The sequence below is a fragment of the Mobula birostris genome, chromosome 30 (assembly GCF_030028105.1).
Source record: "Mobula birostris isolate sMobBir1 chromosome 30, sMobBir1.hap1, whole genome shotgun sequence".
Classification (NCBI taxonomy): Eukaryota; Metazoa; Chordata; class Chondrichthyes; order Myliobatiformes; family Myliobatidae; genus Mobula; species Mobula birostris.
Window position 1 is genome coordinate 9801060 of NC_092399.1, and position 22814 is coordinate 9823873.

At 39.1% G+C, this 22814-nt stretch overlaps 1 protein-coding gene across 2 annotated transcripts in view; it reads right to left on the bottom strand.

Moving 5' to 3' along the window:
* The window catches only part of maco1b (macoilin 1b), a 94419-nt gene that overhangs the window by 66470 nt on the left and 5135 nt on the right, over window positions 1-22814 (bottom strand). The window lies entirely within an intron of this gene.

Sequence of the window (22814 nt, forward strand, 5' to 3'; positions counted from 1 at the left end):
TTCTGAATAGTCAGCTATCAGATTAAGTGGAATTTTACTGACAAATACCCAATTACCAGGAGACAGGTCGGTTCTAAATCAACTTTTTCTGTCTTCTCTTTTTCCACTCTATTGATAAAAACTGAATCTTATTTTTGTTTTAAAATAAATGCACCCTCTACGTAACTTTACAATGAATAAAGTATGAGGAAAAACAACTTAACTCCTTTCACCTACAACATTCACCTTACCAAACACAATATAAAGTGTACCAAATTAAATATATTTCAAGCCCAATTATAGCTATTTGGATGGGGTGGAAATACATCTGTACCAGTTGTGAGGTGTTCCTTCCCTCTGCGAGCCTACAGATCACCACCCGCCCACCCCCAGATCAGGGTTATGTGATCAGGTGGTGGATGGTCATATGAGCAGCTGGTGCATATCACAAGTCCTGGTTATGCAACTACTGACACCTTGCAGACAATCTCTGAAGAGTATTGATAATGGCTGGAGTCACCTGTCTTGTAAAGACACTGCCCAGAAAAAGGCAATAGCAAACCACTTCTGCAGAAAGATTTGCCAAGAACAATCATGGTCACTATGATTGCCCACATCATACAATGCAGCACATGATGATGGTGATGATATAGCAATTAGCCTCTTTCCAAGAATCTTAAAACACTGATTTCCCGCATTTTGTTACATAATTACTTGACAAAACTTCCCAGTCTGCACAGTTTTTCAACATCTCTCTCCACTCACACTTCTTAATTGAACTCTGGCTTGTTCCATAAACACACAATACTTCACCAATAAATCACAAAAAGTCTTTTTTTTTGCCCTCTCCACACAGCCCTCTTGTACTTAGTGAACAAAAGTCTACCAACCTCAGAATTAAAACTAGCAATAGACTATCATTTCAAAATTTCTACTGCCCTTTGTGTTCAGAAGTTCTCCTTATCTTGACTCCTGACATCTCCGGACTAGTTGTTAGACTATACCCCTTCAATTAAACAGTGCAAGCAGCTTATCAGTTTTTTTAAAAATTTCTTAAATTTAATCATCAACCCTTAACCTTCAAAACACCAAAAGGTCAAAACACCCTTCCTAACATGTTTTGCCTAGTACTCAAAGTGTGATTCAATCAGAATTATGTAACCTTTACCAATCTGTACTTTCTAGCTTGCAATGTAAACAAACCTAAGTTTTAACATGCCAGCTCCTGTCTTAATCAATTGAGTTTTCCAATTGATTTAATTTCTTTTGCTTTCATGAATAATTGTCAAATTTTATACATTCTGAAAAATCAAAGGCTCCCATCTTTTACCATTCTAAACTCCACACTGCGGTAAAAGAACATTCAAAGTAAATTATTAAAGTACATATACGTCCTCATATACAACCCTGAAATTAATCTTCTTGCAGGCATTCACAGTTAATACATGAATCAATAAAACAGTATACCCAACAGGATGGACAAACAACCAATGTACAAAAGACAAATTGAAAATACAAAAGTACAAAAAATAATGATAATAATAAGCAATAAATAATCGAGAACATAAGATGAAGAGTCCCTGAAAGTGTGGGAACAGTTCAGTGATGGGACAAGTGAAGTTGACTGAAGTTATCCCCTCTGGTTCAAGAGCCTGATAATTGAGAGGTAATAATGGTCCCTGAGCTCAGTGGTGTGGGTGCTGAGGTTCTTTTATCCTCTTCCTGATGGTCGCAGCGAGAAGAGTGCATGGCCTGAATGATGAAAATTCTTGATGGCACTCTCCTGCATCAGATAGATGTGCTCAGTGGTGGGAAAAGCTTTACCTGTGATGGACTGGGCCACATCCAGTACTTTTTGTAGGCTTTTTTGTTTCAGGGCATTGGTGTTTCCATACCAGGCCATGATGCAAGGAGTCAATACACTCTCTACCACACATCTACAGAAGTTTGTCATTTCAGATGTCATGCCAAATTGTTGCAAACTTCTAAGAAAGTACAGATGCTTTTCTTACATGTGTGTTGATAAGATGAGGGAACTCACATTAGTCCTCGTCAATGGATCAGAAGTGGAAAGGATGAGCAACTTCAAATTCCTGGGTGTCGACATGCCTGAGGCTCTATCCTGGGCCCAACGTATCAATGCAATTAAAGAAGGCAAGACAGTGACTATAGTTCATAAGAAGTTTGAGGAGATTTAGTATGTCACTAAAGCCACTCACAAATTTCTATGGATGCCTGATTATTGAAGGATAACTGTTCTTGAACCTGGTGGTGTGGATCCCGAGGCTCCTTTACCTCCTTCCAGATGGCAACAGTGAGAAGAATGCATGGCCTGGATGGTGGGGGCCCTCGATGATGGATGCTGCTTTCCTGCAACAGCACTCCATGTTGATGTGTTCTATGGTGCAGAGGGCTTTACCTATGATAGACTGGGCTGTATCCACTATTTTTGTCGTGTGACCAAGTTATCAGAAGATTGATGCCGGTAAGAGAGATAAGAGAGAGACTAATGGGGGAAACATTCAAAATGCTAATAAGAGAGAGACGAGAGGGATTAACGAAGAGGAGACACAGTTCCGAGTATTGTCAGAGACCGGTTGCTTTGAACCTGACCTGTTTGAAGTTTGATGGACAGGCGATACCCCAGCAGGGGGGATAAAAGGAACAGGTTCGCTAAGGCAAGAGATATACCACGACACCACGAGATAACGAGATCCTGGAAAAGCGGTGTGCCCCCACAAGTTGGTGGGAGTTTTGGAGGTCTGGTCACGGGACCAACCATAGACGCACAGGGTGAGAAGGAACGATCGGCGGGAACCTGGTGTGTGTGTCCACCCTTGCCTGGGTGCCGGGTTCACCGCAGAAGAACGATTGTATCCGGAACGGAGGGGTCACAGTTGGTGACCTCGGAAGACATTAAAAAGGACTCGCGCCGAAAGCTAACTGAGAGGAATATCAAAGGTCTGTTGAATCCGATTTGAATATCAGCATTTGCTCTCTCTCTCTCTCCCCCCCCCAACGGCACGACAGCGATTACTGCGAACTGAAACTGAACTGAACTCTGTGTCACTTGAGACTGATCATTTTACCCCTAGACTGCGATAGAGCTTATTGATCCTATTATCCTAGTTCTGTGTAAATGTGTGTTTATTCATTGCTAACCTGTTGCATTTATATCCTTACTATTAGAGTACTGTGTTACTTATTTCTTTAATAAAACTTTCTTAGTTCCAGTAATCCAGACTCCAACTAACTGGTCCATTTCTGCTGGTTTGACAACCCAGTTACGGGGTATGTAACAGTAGATTTTCAATTTTAGTCATAAAGTCAAAAGTCCAAAGTCCTTGACATTTTCTCTGTCCATGCTGTCAGAAATTACTTACAGAGACCACAGACTATGAAGAGCATTCATCTTACGACAATAGGTTATTTACAACTTTAAAAAGTTGGCAAAATTGTGTTACAAGTTACAAAAACAGCACAGCCAAATCTTGCTTTCTAACTTCCCATCTGCTGCTGCACCTTCGAAGTTCTGTAACTAATTAAGTCCTGCATGCACTTCAGTTAGCTAAAATCAATGCCATCTTGCTGGTATTTCAATGTATGATATACATTGCCTAGTACAAAGGCCATGTAACTGAATACTGAAAATTGAGAAGTTTTGCATAGAGACATAAATGCAACACAGGCAGCTTTTGACTGACATAAATCAGTGGGAGAGGGCAGTTTAAATGATTTGGCATGGACTAGATGGGCCGAAGGGCCTATTTCAGCGCTGTACTTTTCTATGACTCTATCACTAATATTTAACATCTGAGTTTAGTGTTATATACTTATGTTACTTGAGAATTACAATGTCTATGTTTAAAATACTTTTTTATACAAAGATCAGTAAATCTGAAAAATATGAATATACTGCATTTTAATATACATGTCAAAATACCTTCTCAGGAAAGATGAAAAACAAAATCATGTTACATAGACACCACGATTAGTTTATATAATACTGAAGCTTCTATAAACATCAGCTTTAAAAGGCATTGTATGTTTTAGATGTTTAGCACATTTCCTTGTGCCAGCATCTTGTGTTTATCTTTGGTGCAGAATCCTAAGTGTTCCACTTAATATTGCCACAGTATTTGAGAGTTCTAATATTTTCAGAGATTGACCTACACAGAAAAAAATGGAATATAATGAAACACATATTTGCTGCATTAGTTCTCCAAAGGTAGGTTTTGATGTATGCTAATCCTTTCTCAGATGTGGAAACTTGGCCTGAGCAGCTCCTTTTAGAGAATTGATTTACCAGTATTGTAAACTAGTTTATTTTCCAATATTTAACAATACACGCAAATGTTTCAGAAGATATTTGATTTAAATTAACTTTTCAAGGCCAGAAAATGGAGATACTCCATTGATACAATGAAGTATTATTTGCTTGACTTTTTTTTTGATAATGTCAAATTTAGACCAGTTTTTTTTGATAATGTATTAATGGTCAAACGAGGTTTGGAATTTGGGTCCTGGGAACTACTACATTCGATCAGGTTAATAAATCTCAAACTTCTCAGATTATGATTTTCAGCTAGTGCATCAAACTAGCCAGCCATTTCAGGGTTAATTTCTTTACTGGACATTGCACCAAACAAATTAGATGCATAATTACTTCACCCACAAAGCTTAATTGATAATTTGATCAAAGATCTTCTACTTTTTCATCTTATGTCTTTCCTAATCACCAGATTATTAAGTTATTGGAAGAGCTTCTTTCTTTGAATATTTTGTTAAGAAATATGACAGAACAGCTTTTTCTCTCTGGTCCTACTGAAAGGGTTCGGCCCGAAAATTCGACTGTACTTTCCCCCCCAGATGTTGCCTGGCCTGCTGAGATCCCCCAGCACTTTATGCACGTTGCTCGGGTTTCCAGCATCTGCAGACTTTCTCTTATTTCTGACAGAACAATTGGTCATTTTTACAATGCACGGAGAAAATATACAAACAATAGAAAATGAAAAATATGAAAACATATTAGATCACAGGGCATACAGCATGGTACAACCAATTCAGATAAACATGATGGGATTTTCCCTGTAATAATTTACACAATTAAACCTTTACCAATATGTTGTTGACAAGAATCTTGTATATACGGTGGCATGCAAAAGTTTGGACACCCCCGTCAAAATTTCTGTTACTGTGAGTAGCTAGGCGAGTAAAAGATGACCTGATTTCCAAAAGGCATAAAGTTAAAGATGACACATTTCTTTAATATTTTAAGCAAGATTACTTTTTTTATTTCCTTCTTTTACAGTTTCAAAATAACAAAAAAGGAAAAGGGCCCAAAGCAAAAGTTTGGGCACCCTGCATGGTCAGTACTTAGTAACACCCCCTTTAGCAAGTATCACAGCTTGTAAATGCTTTCTGTAGCCAGCTAAGAGCTTTCAATTCTTGTTTGGGGGATTTTTGCCCATTCTTCCTTGCAAAAGGCTTCTAATTCTGTGAGATTCTTGGGCCGTCTTGCATGCACTGCTCTTCTGAGGTCTATCTACAGATTTTCGATGATGCTTAGGTCGGGGGACTATGAAAACCATAGCAAAACCTTTAGCTTGCACCTCTTGAAGTAGTCCATTATAGACTTTGAGCTGTGTTTAGGATCATCATCCTGTTGTAGAAGCCATCTTCTTTTCATCTTCAGCTGTTTTACAGACAGTGTGCTGTTTGCTTCCAGAATTTGCTGGTATTTAACTGAATTCATTCTTCCCTCTACCAGCGAAATGTCCCCCATGCCACTGGCTGCAACACAAGCCCAAAGCAGGATCGATCCACCCCCGTGCTTAACGGTTGGAGAGGTGTTCTTTCCATGAAATTCTGCACCCTTTTTTCTCCAAACATACCTTTGCTCATTGTGGCCAAAAAGTTCTATTATAACTTCATCAGCCCACAGGACTTGTTTCCAAAATGCATCAGGCTTGCTTAGATGTTCCTTTGCAAACTTCTGACGCTGAATTTTGTAGTGAGGACGCAGGAGAGGTTTTCTGATGACTCTTCCATGAAGGTCATATTTATGCAGGTGTCACTGCACAGTAGAACAGTGCACCAGCACTCCAGAGTCTGCTAAATCTTCCTGAAGGTCTTTTGCAGTCAAAAGGGGGTTTTGATTTGCCTTTCTAGCAATCCTACGAGCAGTTCTCTCAGAAAGTTTACTTGGTCTTCCAGACCTCAACTTGACCTCCATTGTTCCTGTTAACCGCCATTTCTTAATTACATTATGAACTGAGGTAACGGCTACCTGAAAACGCTTTGCTATCTTCTTATAGCCTTTTCCTGCTTTGTGGGCATCATTTATTTTAATTTGCAGAGTGCTAGGTAGCTGCTTAGAGGAGCCCATGGCTGCTGATTGTTGGGACAAGGTTTGAGGAGTCAGAGTATTTATAAAGCTTTGAAATTTGCATCACCTGGCTTTTCCTAACGATGACTGTGAACAAGCCATAGCCCTAACAAGCTAATTAAAGTCTGAGACCTCAGTAAAAATTATCTGAGAGCTCAAATCTCTTGGGGTGCCCAAACTTTTGCATGGTGCTCCTTTCCTTTTTTCCCCACTCTAAAATTGTACAAAACAAAAATAATACACTAATCTTGCTTAAAATGTTGAAAAGAATGTTTCATCTTTAACTTAATGACTTTTGGAGATCAGTTCATCTTCTACTCACTTAATACACAGTAAGAGAAATTTTGACCAGGGGTGTCCAAACTTTTGCATGCCACTGCATGTGTCTGTGGATGTATGTATGTGTATAATATATATATATATATATATATATATATTACACACACACATTTCACTGCCCTGTCCATATGCCCAGACCAAATTTCTGTAATTTCACATGCTGTAGTTATTTCAATATGACAAAAAAAATTCTAAAATTCAGACCTATTTTCCCACCATTATTTTAACAGATACACAATTACTAGGCCTCTCAAATTCTAACTCCTATGTTCCTGTTACGACAGGTTTAAACAGTTAAGGCCAGCCAACAGGGTTCTGGTGAAGTTGTACAGGCCAATCCCCTTACAGTGGATGCAATGGATTGCAGAAACATTGATGAACTCCAACCGGACCATCAACTTCAAGATGTTGATGGAGATGGGGTATCATTGATGGCTAATGCTCCACTGGGAGCTAATGGCCCAAGTCAAGACAACTACAAAACTAAATCTACTTCGTAAGGACCAAAAATTGTGAAAAAGGATCTCGTACTTTCCAGATATATTGATAAATAAACCTTTCTCAGGCTTCCTTCCGGGTACAGGTACTGATTATAAGCGATGTTTCGATGACAAACTCTGCCATCTTCATCAGGAATGATGCCTGGGCATGTCTAGTCCAGTGGTATTTATAACCCCGTCATCCATCCCTCCTAATTAGAGGAGGACTAACCAGATTTCCCCTCTCACACCTTGCTTACAATCAAATTCCAGTTGTTACTTAGAGTGAGACCTTTTGTCTTTGTTAAAATTCTTTTCCTCTTGTTATATTCCAGTGGTTTCCTTTCCCAAGTAGTCCCAAAAGCCGTTGGTGCCGCACAGTCATTTGTCCCATCAAAGTCAACCCTATGGCCACTGCGAATGCAGTGTTCTATTACTGCAGATTTTTTCAGATAACCCAAACAGACACACCTCCTGTGCTCCTTAATGAGGGTTTCCACCATGCATTCTGTCTGGCTAATATATGCTGCTCTGCATTCACAGGGAATTCTGTTAACACCAGCTGACCCAAATCCCAGGTCATCTTTGACCTGCATAAGTAGTTGAAGACTTTACATAACAAGGCTAAATTTCTGCCAGCTAATTATTACACTTTGTATAAACCTGCACACACTATTCACAAACATTAAGAGTTCTCACTATCAAAGATATTTCACTCAAATGTTGAATACTGAAACTTAACATACATGGAAATGTACCTTATTACACTAGGGCCGTCTCAGTGGCCAAGCAGGGCCAATAGGCTAATTGGGAGAGCCTGGAAAAGAGGAAACTCAGCTGGCATGAACATCTGGGAGATGGAGGAATCTCATCAGAGCCACGTATGACCTTCTACCCACACCCCAGAACCTGAACCAGTAGTGGGGAGAAGACCCCGCTTGCTCTCTTTGTCAAGCACCTGGATCACTAAGGCACATTTTAACAGGATGCACTACGAGCTTCAGCCAACTTCTCAGACAGTTGGCATCAATCTTGGAACAGAGGTGAATCACCACAAATGTTCTCCCACAAACTTCGGCAAGAAGTATTCACATCACAGGATTTGTACCAGCAGGCCAACCTCCAAAGCACCATATAACATCAAAAGATGTAAGCATTCTGCAGGTTGCTTGGGATTGGAAAATGGACGTGGACTTGGAAAAAAAAAGCTTGCGTTTCCCCCAGACATTGCGGCTATAACACTCCGGCCAGACATGGTCCTGTGGTCCACAACAGCCAAGTTGGCATATGTTGTGGAATTGACAGTACCATGGGAAGATGGTTTTGAAGACGCTTATGAGAGGAAAAAGACCAAGTACTCTGAACTGGCAACTGAAGCTGCCCAGAACGGCTGGAAGACCAAGATTTTCCCTGTAGAAGTGGGATACAGCGGATTCGTGGCTACATCTACGACCAGTCTATTGGTGAATATGGGGGTGAGGGGTTATTCATTCCAACAAGCAATCAAGTCCTTGTCAAACGCAGCAGAAGAAAGCAGTAATTGGATTTGGATTAAAAGGAAAGACAACAACTGGGCTACAAGATGAAGACAGGAGGGTATGGAACTGAGAGGGGGGGGGTGTATCTGGGACGCCAGGTAGCACCGTTGAGCCCTCTGGAGACGTCGTGGGCTTCTCAACAAAATGTTAAAGGAGGGTGCCCACCTGATGACCCCGATGAGGTACCTACCCTCCTTGTCACCACTCCAAGCCCACTGCCAACATCGAGAGTGCCGACTTATCATAGGGACTGAAAAATCAAGTCCTATTAGCTCTACTGATGTGTCCATGTGTATCTATATTAACACTAAAAAATTACAGGTCTTTTCTAAATGACACTGGATTTTTCATTCTTATGATAAGCAATTCTCTGAAGAAGCCAAAGGATAATGCCTTATTTCTCCAAGTCATTCTTCCATCTCCACCCCACCACACTATCCACTCTTTAACCTATAATTCTAAAACTATGCCCCATCCCCTTTCATGAATTTCAAGTAACAAAAATATCAAAAATCACTTTTTGTGGCTGTGGCAGTAAAACTACTAAAAATCAGGAGGGAAAGTGTTTAAAGATACTACAATAATCAATGGTTGAAACAAATCTAGTCATCAAAAATTACAGTCAAACTTAAATAAAACATTATTCCATTGTTTGCAAATCCTGATGGTTTGATATCTGATACACTGAGCCCTAGCTCCCACAGTCCCTTCACACTCACTGACTTTACTGGAGAATTATTATACAACTATGTAATATCTAAAAAAAACTAATTAAGTGGATGAAGTACAAATAGTAATTACATCCAAGAGCCCAGAAAGTCTGCCAGTCTGGCACCAAAATCCTTTGTGCCAAATTAATGGAGTTTTAATGCATAAAACTCCTGTATAATGTAAGGATTACATTGTCAAAAAAAAAGCAAAGGTACAAAAATGCTTTTTTGAATTTATTTAAATAAAATGAAAGATGAACAAATTCTATTTACATGATTCCAGCTTGAACCTTCTCAAAAGGTCAAATACCTAAATGTTTGGCAAATGCCTTTATGCTCAAAAGCTCCAATCGGGTTTGTACATTCAATTATTAATAACTAGCTTTTCTATGCTGAATAGAAAGATAGTCCAGACAAACATCAATTCAGACATGACTCTTTTCCAAGAAATTCACTGCCAAGAACCAGATGTGAATGGAGACACTGAAACGCTTACATTGGTTGCTACTAAATCTCTAGAGTTCTGATCAAAAAAACAAAACTATTTTTCATAAAACAAATATTTCAATAGAACAGTTACAGCTCCCATTTTACAGTAAAGCATATTATAGGCTTATTGCAAACTTATAAAACAGATAAACATTAATTTTGTAAGGCAGACACTGAAAGGGGGAAACCTTCCAGAAATCCCTCGATCCATTACCGTATCTGGAATTGAACAGACTTTTTTTTTCATGAACACATAAGCACTATAGCCCAATAAGATTGACTAAATGGATTCTCCAGGCTAAAGTGCGAAAAATTACTACCCAACTGAGACCTTGACATAGCAGAGCAAAGATCCTGATACAAAGCTAAGTTAGTTTGCACATACAGTGCCTTGAAAAATTATTCAGCCCCCAAAACTACTTTCACATTTTACTGTCTCATTTTGTAAATTTAAAATATATTGAATTAGGATTTTTGAGTTAATCTGTAAAACATTGTCCATCAGGTCAAATCAAAAGAAATATTCCAAAAAACTGTCAACAATTTACTAAAAACATTTTGAGGCTGAAAATCAATTCATTCCCTTGTAATTACTACACTATCATTCCTCAGGTGCGACATACTTTATTACCTTATCAACTCACCCAATTTGTTATGATCTACTTCTGGGGTGCCTTGGGAACAGTGATCTCATGCAGTACAGCTCAATGGATATAGTTAAGTACTCCTGTTTCAGCCTGACACAGCTGAGAATCAAGTGCTTCCAAGGTCAGTACAGTCAATAAAGATGTCTTAATGCAATTGAATAAACGATCGCTGCTTAAAACCGACGGAAACAATGCTGAATGTGGCCGTACTTCTTGCTGGACTCCTCATAGGAAACGTAACTGCAGGTCAGGGATACAGGTGCATTTAAGAAAATGGGGTTTTAGACTCCCAATACTGACTATCTTGCAGGCAAATGTAGAGTTTTGAGTAAATAAAATCAAAGACCTCAAAGCCAGGGTGCTGTATCAGAGGGACATTAGGACAGCGTGCATCCTTTGTTTCATGGAATCCTGGTTAACCCCTTCCGTATCAACCAGAAGATCACAATCTGTGCGGATTGGCGATATCTCTTCCTCGCTGACGATCAACAGCAGTTCGTACTGCTTGGCCTGCTGCTCTACTCCCTCTATACCCATGACTGTTTGGCTAGGTATATCTCAAAAGCCATCTATAAATTTGTGATGATACAACCATTGTTGGTAGAATCTCAGATGGAGATGAGAGGGCACATAGGAGCGATATACACCAGCTAGTGGAGTGGTGTCGCAGCAACAAGCTTGCACTCAGTGTCAATAAGACGAAAGAGCTGATTGTGGACTTTAGGAAGGGCAAAATGAGGGAACACGAACCAATCCTCAAAGGGATCAGAAGTGGAGAGAGAGCGAGTAATTTCAAGTTCCTGGGTGTCAAGATCTCTGAGGATCTAACCTGGTCCCAACATATCATCGCAGCTATAAAGAAGGCAAGACAGCAGCTACATTTCGTTAAGAGTTTGAAGAGATTTGGTTTGTCAACTAAAACACTCAAAAAATTCTACAGACATTCTGTGAAGAGCATTCTGACAGGTTGCATTACTGTCTGGTATTGGGGTGGTGGTGGTGAGGGGCTACTGCACAGAACTAAGAAGCTGCACAAAGTAGTAGAATTATCGAACTCTATCTGGGGTACTAGCCTCCGTAGTATCCAAGACACCTTCAAGAAGCGGTGCCTCAGAAAGGCAATGTCCATTATTAAGGACCGCATCACCCAGGACATGCCTTCTTCTCATTGTTACTGTCAGGAAGGAGGTACAGAAGTCTGAAGGCACACACTCAGTGATTCAGGAACAACTGCTTTCCCTCTGCCATCTGATTCCTAAATGGATATTGAACCCATAAACACTACCTCACTTTTTAAAAATATATATATTTATGATTTGCAATTTTTAATCTATTATTTATTTAGTGTAATACATTTACTTATCAATTTTCTTTTTTTTCTTTCTATGTTATATATTGCATTGTACTGCTGCCGCTAAGTTAACAAATTTCATAACATATGCCGGTGATAATAAACATGTTTCTGATTCTGGTGATGTAGAAAATTAGAGGATCACCTGTTTTCAATGAATTCATAAGAATAAATACCCCTCTCTCTGCAAGATCCAACAGTATAGTAGACTTTCAAACCAGATCAAACCAAAACCAGACTCAAGACTCTATGAAATAATAACAGAGAAACAGAAATCCAGGGAAGAGTACAAGACCATCTCAAAGGCACTGAACATACCTTGGAGCTCAGTGCAGTCCACCATCCTTCTAAAAACTTAGTCAATGAAGAATGGCACTTGTAAGAGAGGCCACTGTGATGCCAACAAGATGCAGAAGTCAGCGGCTACAAATGGGGATGAAGTTTGTAGCTCCAGAATCTGCTTATGGAAGAGCGGCAAGAAAGAAACCCTGGCCAGTAAAGACAATACAAAGCATCACTTAGACGATACTGTAAAGATGTAAGACTAAATGGAACTTGTTGGCCTCAGTCCAAAGCAATACGTATGGTGTAAATCTAATACTGCGCATCAGCCAGCTAACACTATCCCTACTGTAAAGTCTGGTGGTGGCAGCATCGTGCTTTGGAGATGCTTTTCAGCTACACGGCCTGGAAATCTGGTCAGGACTGACGGAAAGATGAATGCTGCTAAACACAGAGAGATCCTGGATAAAAAGCTACTAGCCTTTGCCAGAAAGCTTAAGCTGGGGAAGAAGTTCATCTTTCAGCAGGACAATGAGCACACTGCCAGTGCAACCACGGAGTGACTTCCAATGCAGAAAATTAATGCCCCTGAGTGCCCCAGTCAGAGTCCTGACCTTAATCCAATCGAATACCTCTGTCAAGACCTCAAGAATGCTGTCTACCAACACTCCCCAACTAACTTGGTACAGCTTGAGCAATTTTGCAAGGAGCAATTGGCAAATTTTGCTCAATCACATAATGCAAAGCTAATAGAGGTTTATCCAAAAAGACTAGCTGCAAGAGATGGTTCAGCTAACTACTGAGCAAAGGAGGATGGATACTTTTGACATTACAGTTTTTGATTTTTTTTAAGTTTTTCCTGCTTTACATTTTTGCTTATGTTTTGGTCTCTACTGTGAAAAAAGGAGCAAGTGATTCGCAAATAAAAATTCTCAGTTAAATTGATCCCTGGCTAAAGGCTGAATGTTTTTAAAAGGTACTGTATATGTGAATTTGGTAAATTTTAGAATGGAAAGAGACGGGGCAGGGGAGGGGACAGAATTATTCCACATCTACATGATGCCAAACTATGCCAAAACAACTGGGATAAAATTTTTTAAAAATGCACCGGCCAATACAGTGGAGTCAGGTAATTGGGACACATTGGGACCAGTACATCTTGGCCCAATTAAGTTGCTGCCCCAAATTAGCCAAAGTATCATGGAAATAGTTAAGGAATAAAAAGACACTACTGTTTAACTGAGTAACAAATTAAGAACTTAATTGAAATACAGAACAAATCAGACCACCAATACTGTTACAGTACTATAAAACTCCAAATCTCATTTCATTATGACATTCAAGATTATTGTCAGTACCTTCAAGTTCTTCGTAGTTCCTAACGTGTTAAAGTAGTGAAATCATTTCACTTCAACACCCAGCTGTCTCTGGCATTTCCATGCCTCAATGCTCGAGTCAACAGTGAGCAAAACGGTAATGAATTTTCTTATTGCTTATTTCTCGCCAACTATCAGTGACAAAAATCACTGTTCTTTGAACAGAAACATGCAACTGATGCTATTGAAAAACTGTTTGGCAACAGTCTCGTCCCAATCAAGCAGCATACTGTCCCAAATAAACAAAGTGAATGCCAGCTATCTCCTCAATTAGTTCTTGTTCTCTAAGAGTTGTCCCAAATAAGCAGCTGCCCCTATTAACTGATGGCCCAATGAACCGGAATCCACTGTACATCTGAAAGTACAAATGTGTTTTTGTTCCAGTTCATAGTGAGTACAAGGATTTTACAATCACATTGTTATATTGAAATCTTAATAGTGATCTTGCACTTAAAACACACTAAACACACTGGAATTCAGCTGTTAGAGACACATCTGATTCTTCAGCGCATGTTCAATTACCAAGAAAACAAATGGGACAAATATTGAGTGTGTCTGTATTTGATCAGCACAAATCAAGCTGTGAGTTAATCTATTGAGGATATGAAGCAACTGTCAAAGTTATAGAAAATCCTTTCACGTTCCTCAAAGACTCTTGTGATCCTTTGCAGCATATAGACAGGAGACACGGTACAATAGAGGAAAAAGACAGTTTATCGCTGGAGTGCTAAATTTCTCCAAAACAGATCCACAAATCCAACCTGTGGGATATCTATGCCCAGACTGTCTTGGCATACCATCCACTCTCTCCCCACTCACCACCCACTCTCTCCCCACTCCACCAATAAATATATTACCCCAACTTTGCATAGCCAGATCCAGAAATGACTTGACAACTAACTGGACTGGCTTCCAGCTACTAAAATAGTCAAATGTAATGACTCTAGACACCCAAGTTAAGAAAACCTTATAACATTGCCAAGATACCTTAAATTGATAAAAACAAAGATGGCAGACTGAGTGTTATGATAGTAAAGTTTCTGTAACACAGAAAGAGTACTATAAGTAACTATAGGAGCCCTTAGAGGCAGGAGGCAAAAGAAATTCTGACATTTGGTTGACATACAAACCAAGAATTTAGCAACCATTTCCACAGTAGAAAACACAAAGTACGCCAAAAATTGCTTGAAATATTGGAAATATAAAAGATTAAAGGCTGGTAAGTCCCCAAGATCATGGCAAAAACTCAAACATGTCCTTTCAGTGCCTGCAAAAATGCTCCTGGCATTAGTTGTCTCCAGAGGCATAATGGACAATCAGTGCTATGTATCAAGGCCAAGAGAAACAAAGAAACTGTCAACTGCTACAATACAAGAGTTTTTTCTGACTTCACTGAAATCGCTGACTTAGTCAGTCAAAATGGACTGTAGAGTATCCTTCCCAAAATTGGCTTTCCACATCCATCTAACATCTGCTACATGATAGCATTACTATGACTGTGTGACTAAGCACAGCTCCAATGTCATAATTAAGTTTGCTTATGACCCCACTATCGTTGACCAAATCAAAGGTGGTGACGAATCAGCATAAAGAGGGAGACTGAAAATCTTCATGAGTGATGCCACAACAACAACCTCTTACTTAATGTCAGCAAGACCAAGGAACAGATTATTGACTTCAGGAAGAGGAAACAGGAAATCAATGAGCCAGTCCTCATTTGGAGATCAAATGTGGAGAAGGTCCGCGCCTTCAAGTTCTTCAGTGTTATCATTTCAGTGGCCCTGTCCTGGACCCAGCATGCAAGTGCAATTAATGAATAAAGCACGACAGTGCCTCTACTTCCTTAGAAGTTTACTAGGATTCAGCATGATATGCAAAACTTTGACAAACATCTATCGATGTGTGGTGGAGTGTATACTGACTGGCTGTATCACAGTATGGTATGGAAACACCAATGCCCTTGAACGGAAAATCCTACAAAAAGTAGTGGATACAGTCCAGTTAATCATGGGTGGAGCACTCCCCACCATTGAGCACATTTACATGAAACATTGTCGCAGGAAAGCAGTATCCCTTAACAGTAACCACTCCCCCCCCCCACCCCCAACCACCCAGGTCATGTTCTCTTCTCTCTGCTGCCATCAGGAAGCACAGAAACCTCAGGGTTCACACCACCAGGTTCACTACCTCTCAACCATCAGGCTCTTGAACCAGTAGGGATAACTTCACTCAACTTCACTGATCTGTTCCCACAACTTATGGATTCACTTTCATGGATTTTTCCTCTCCTCAAAATTTATTGCATATTCATTATTCTTTTTCTCTTTTGGATTTACACAGTCTGTCGTCTTTTGCACACTGGTTGTCTGCCCTGTTGGGTGCAGTCTTTCATTGATTCTATTATGGTTATTGGATTTACTGAATATGCCCGCAAAAAAACAAAACTCAGGATTATATATGGTGACTTAAATACTTTGAAAATAAATTTACTTTAAACTTTGAAGCTACCGCGTGGGTCAATTGGTGCGCAAGAGATCGATGCTCAGTGCATATCGCTCAATATCAAATATTTTTTCCTCTACCTTTCTCACTGCCACACTGCATTTCACCTCAAAAAACTACCTTCTTCAGGAGAATCAATCCGCAAAACTGGAAAACCATCAAAATGACCACTTCCATTCCACAACCCAGGTTTAAACAGTCAAGAATTGTAGAACACAAATTATGGTTGTGTATATTCACATCCAAAGGCCAAAAAATAAAGTGGGGGAATAATTAGTTTGGAAAATACTATCCAGCTGAGTCCCATGCTGGGCCTTTGAGTACTCACAATCAACATTAGAAAGTTAGATGAAGAAACATGTATCCAAGTTTACCAAGAATGCAAAAGCATGATGGGGAGATGAAATGTGAAGAGCTGGTGGACAGCCACAATTGAATTCTCTACTCTAGAGAACCGCAAATGCTGAATTGATGCACATAATATACACAGAAATAGAAATGGAGATCAAGAGGTGCAGGAACACAAACTTGCGATATAGAATCCGAATGGCAATGAATGGATAGAATGACTCTCTGACTTCAATATTACTAATTAATATTTTTTAGAGAGTATAGCCACAGTCAAGCTTGTAAATGGATACTTGCTTGTAAATGTACACCTGAACAACTCTGACAGTAGAACAGTGCAATAGATCAGCAGCAAGAAATACTGCATATAAAAGGGTGGAGGTAAAGGAGGCTGAAGACCCACACTCAACAATTTACAATCATTTTGTGTCTTTGCCCTGCAAAGATCATTGTTTAAAAAAAAGCCATATAAGACAGTGATAATAAACCTGATTCTGAAAAGCTAGACATGTATCGAGATGCAAACATCAAAAATGAGCCCTGTAACATTTATGACTGCAATAAACTACCTAATGAAGCCAGATAAGAAGGAACTGATGAAGCAAAGTGGATCATTTAATACATTTTTATAATCTGCAGAAGACTGAGGGCTATAATTATTGATATAGCAGCAGGATTAGCTGATAATGATGCAGAAACAGCAATTTATCCCATTGGAAAACCAGGGATTACTCATGAACATCATTAACAAGTGAATGTTTAAATCATGTCACCACAACATGCTAAAATGGTTCAAACTAACCATTGACCAATGCAATGTACTTAATCTTTACAGGAGCTCCAAGTTCTAGCTGAGAGACTTCAACCCAACAAATCACAACTATACATAATAAGAACAGAAAATAATGGAGATACTCAGAAAATTAAGTAATGTGTGAAACAAGAAACAGTTAACATTTCAGGGCAATGACCCCTCCTTAAATGCAAACTGAACCACGGAGTATCCTCGGCTCTGTGTTTTTTGATTGCCAACTATCGCTTATTCATGACATGCATGTCAGTTTTTGGCGAGGTAGATATTCTGGAAAAGCATGCAGAGTCACGTTACGTGGTGGTGTGCAGCGCAGCTCAGTAACCAGGATGAGTTGCTATGTATATAGTTGGCATGATCAAGATTGACTACTTAAAGCAATAGTTCCATCAGATATGGAAAGAAAAATTAAAGATTTTAGTATTAAGTCAAAGAAAACCTTTACATCCGATCTCCTAAATAGATTCTGCCATATTAATGAAGCTATCCCATTAGCCTACAATTAATGGTCAAGGTTAAATTGCCACAACTGAAGCTATACCCAAGAAATTTTTTTAAAAATCAGTATAGATGGATTTGCTAAAGTAATGGATAATTACTGGTTTTGACTTAATTCTTGGCAGACTAAAAGAATGAATACTTAAATTAGGTATCAGTCAAGTATCAATCAGACTGCAAAAGTACAATTAAAAATGTGCCAGACAGCTGGGATGCAAGATCAAGCTTTCATGGTTGTGAAGCTTATTCTACAACTTTCACCAATTGAAAGAGCTTGACAATTTTCACCTGCGGGATTTTTCACATATCAAGCGACAACACAAAACAATTTTTAATTTATTTAGAGATACAACATGGAACAGGCCACTCAGCAACCCTCGATTTAACCCGAGCCTAATCAAGGGATAGTTTACAATGATTAATTAACCGATACATCTTTGGACTGTGGGAGGAAACTGAAGCACCGCACAAACTCCTTATGGAGGACACTAGAATTGAACTCCCAACTCTGATGCCCCAAGCTGGAATAGCTTTGCGCTAACCACTACGCTACCGTGGCATCAGATACAACATGACAAAGTGTGGACCAATAGCAAAAACTAGAGAGAAAAGAGCACAACCTACACCTCATGAATAGAGATGACATTTATGATCAAATTTTGTATAAGTTACAAGATTTGCGTATTAGACAAATCTTGCACTGAGAATGTGCAATGCAATATAATCACAAAAGATATACTTACAGCAGAGCAACACATTTTAATATTCACCAGTTTCAAATACTGCCAATATACAGTCAATTGAATGAAAAAAAATTGACTTAAAGAGGATCAACTCCAGATTTTCAACTCAAATGTTTGGCCAATATTTGATGGATTTAACAGTCATGAGTCAGTCATTAAAAAATAAACTCAAATTTATCTTCGCAATCTAAAAGGATTACATTGCAGAGTTATTTTAGAATATCAAAGAGGAAACAGTAATGAACACAGAAAAGCTGGGGCACATTTCATCTGCTGTAGTACAGAACAAATGTAGAATGCAACAATAGAATTTCTTGAAAACCAATTTCAAAGGGAACATTTATCTCACTTTTAAAGAAAATTTTGAAGCGCATTTTGAAACAGATTTCAGTTTATTTGGATGCTCACAGAAGCTAATTAGGTAATAGATGTTTGTAAATATAAAACTGTTATGTCTTTGAAGATCCAGATTGTTTGCATTAAAAAAAGATCAAGGAACATGACAAGGGTTCATTTGTATGGAAACAAAGTCAAGAAAAGCTTTAAGCTTCAAGAGCAGCAAAGTCAGCTAATAATATTTCGTTTCAATTAGCTTCTCAAATTACAACCACAATGAAATATTAATAAGCCCACCTTGCAGCTGTAAAAATTTGTAGCTTCTGCAGTAATCCCTTTTAAGTAGTTTTTAAATACATTGCAAATCTTCTTCTTTAGGCAATCCCTCAAGGTCAAAGATAACTTACTCTGGGCTCCAATTTTGTGGGTTACGAGGTCAATGTGGGAACTACAGGATCTTCCACAGACGAAACAAGCTATGCTCAACACGGCAGACAGAGGGCTGGGTGTTTGGAAAGTGCTCTAACATTCTTTTTAATTCTCTGGGTACTCCTAATGTATGGCCTCAAAGTTCTGAATACTATCCCAAATGCTGATTCCTAACTTTGATCAAGCATGGGCCAGCCAGAGATCTCCACTGGCATTGTTGTATTTCTTTATGAAGATTTCTTATGAGCACATCACTGAATCTTTTCCTCCATCCACCTGATGCTACTTTTTTTGAGCTATCATGGGAATATATTTTAGAAATTGGATGCCTGGAATGAGAATAACTTGGCCTATCCTTTGTAGCTGATGAAGTGTAACAAATGCACATCGACCTGGAAGGGATATTAGTTAATTTCTCCTTCTAGTAACTTGAGGATTCTGTTAATAGTATGTTTTGAGATACTTGCTGCAGGTGGTCTCAAAAGCACATTTTGAAGGGTAGAATCAATGCTGCTTGGTAGGTCAACTTTTGGGTTAGGTCTGAGTTGTTTAGTTTCAGATATCCTCTACCTCAAATAAACCAGAAATCTGCACTGGCATATTGAGGGCAGTGGTAAAAGTTATCAGCATCTGCCTTTGCTGAGAGGTAGGTCCTGAGGTCTCACATTAATCCAATATTATCCTAAGACAGTGTGGCACAGCAGTGGCAGATTGGTAGAAGACAACAATCATAAGATGTTGAATTTCAGGGCTGCAAAGATGATCTACTCAGTGGCCACTTTTTAGGTACCTCCTGGGCCAAATAAAATGGCCATTGAGTGTATGTTTGTGGCCTCCCGCTGCTGTCGCCCATCCACTTCAAGGTTCGACATGTTGTGCATTCAGAGATGTTTTACTGCACACCACTGCTGTAATGCATGGTTATTTAAGTCACTGTCACCTTCCTCTTGGCTTGAACCAGTCTGGCCTTTCTCCTCTGACCTCTCTCATTAACAAGGCATTCTTGCCCACAAAACTGCAACTCACTAGATACTTTTCATTGTTCACACTATTTTCTGTAGACTCTACAGACCGCTGTTCGTGAAAATCCCAGATCAGCAGTTTGAGATCTCAAATCACCCTGACATCAACAATCATTCCACAGTCAAAGTCACTCAGATCACATTTCTTCCCCATTCTACTGTTTGGTCTGAAGAACAACTAAACCTCCTGGCTATGTCTACATACCTTTATGCGTTGAATTGCTACCACATGATTAGCTGATTAACCATTTGCATTAACAAGGTATACAGGTGTACCTAATCAAATAGCCACTGAGTATATATTTACATTCTCTGGGCTATGAAAAGGGGCACAGATAGGGGGAAAAATTAATCAATGATAACTAACAAGGCAAACAGTGAAGCAAACAGTTTCAAACTTACACTGTTGCTGCAGTTGGACTCCAACAGGTGAATGCCCAAGTCTACGTCACATTTGGACCTTGTAAATAATGAACAGATCTTGGGGGGGGGGGGGGGGGGGGGTCAGGTGACAGAACTTACTTTTCCTGCTTATATCTTTACAATGTTGATTTAGTTGCTAAAAGTTCTGTTTCTGAGCAATACCAAAATTCAGAATATTCAACGGAGAAGTTATTCAGCTTATAATAGTTATAAAACATTGATAGGCATTTAAGTAGCCCAAAAATTATCTGTGGCTCCCACATTTTTAGCCAAAACATGATGCAAGTTTGGATGGTTAACATCATGACTTCAGAAGTTGTCAGTGCAGCCAATACATCACAAAATAAAAAAATAGCTCATTCCTGCTGCCTTAAAAGGATTTGGTGGTGGCCAGACTGAGGATGTTACTGACCACCACTGTTGGCCACCAGTGGGATCAAACAGTAACATCAAACACCACAGCAAACTCTGTGTATCAGGTACAACTGGAGAATATTCCCCTTGATTTTAATTTGCTCAAATTCCTTGGTACCATAATTAATTGCTATTCTGATACTAAAGGGCAGTCACTTACTTCTCCTTTCAAATTAACCTCATCACATCACTCACCTTTATTGTCGCCACGAGAAGTAGCTTTCTGCAGCACAGTTCAAGGATAGAAACAACTAAACATAAATTTAATTAATGTAAATTATACATAACATATGTGTGCAAAAAATAAATGATGACAATAACACAAGATTGAGAGAGAGTGTCAAATATTTTTCGGTGGGTTCGAGAACCTGATGCAGTGGAGTAGGAGCTGTTGTTGACCCTTGATGTGTAGGTATACAGGTTCCTGTACCTCCTCCCCGATGGACCAATAAGAGGGCATGGCATGGACGATGAGGATCCCTGAAGATGGATGTCACCTTACTAAGGTAACACCTCCTGGATGGTGCGGGGGGGGAAAGAGCTGTACCTATGATGGAACTGGCCAAGTCCATCAGTCTCTGCAGTCTTTTGTACTGGAGTTTCCATACTCATCTGTGATATAACCAGTCAGAATGCTTTCCACTATACATCTGTAGAAGTCTGTCAAAGTTTTTGATGGAATGCCAAATCTCTGACACGTCTAATAGAGACATTGTCGAGCTCTGTTCATGGCTGCATCTATGTGCTAAGGTTATAGACTATGATGTATCAATGTGCCAAGTAGATAGGCTACGAGCTTCGAGGGGCTATTGCGCAGGATCAGAAAAAGCTGAATGATGTTTGCAAACTCAGCCAACTCCATCATGGACACTAACCTCCCTAACATCAAGGGCACCTCCAAAAGATAATCCTCAAAAAGGTGACATCCATCATTAAGGAACCTCATCACTCAGAACATGTTCTCTCCTTATTACCATCATAGAGGAGATACAGAAGCCTGAGACATACACTCAACTTTTTAAAACAGCTTCTTCCTCTCCGCCAACAGATTGCTGAACAGACAATGAACTAACTCATGAGCACTACCTCACTATTTTTGCTCTTTCTGTGCTACATATTTATTTTTAACATATATTTTATTATAATCTATAGCATTTTTTAGGTAATGCTCTGTACTGTTGCTTCAAAGCAACAAATTTCATGACATATCTGTGATAATAAACCTGATGCTGATTCTGAGCCCAGTATAGTTGTGTTATTTAAGGCTGTGAAACCTAAAAGGTCCAGGTGAAACCTAAACTGTGCACTACCAAGTTACTGTTAACTAAATGTCTTGCTGGATTATTGATACTTCTAAGTTTGTTGATTTGGAAGAAACCAAAATGTAGTTGTCCTGTTGAAGACCAAAGTTCAAAGTAAGTTTATTATCTTGTTTATTATCAAATTACATACTTGACACAATATACAACTGAGATTCATTTGCTACATCTTGTAATCCACTGAACCTGCCAACTGATTTGTTTGTTAATAAAAGAAAGTACCATTAACATGGATTTTTTTTTTTTTTTGCTGACATACATCTAATTTTCCCAACACTAGGGCACCTGGCCTGAAATACTTTGATTGACCATTAAGCATAAATAAATTATTTGAATTTACATAGTGAATAAATCAAAATCCAGCCTGTTGGCCAGAATTTTGTCATTCATT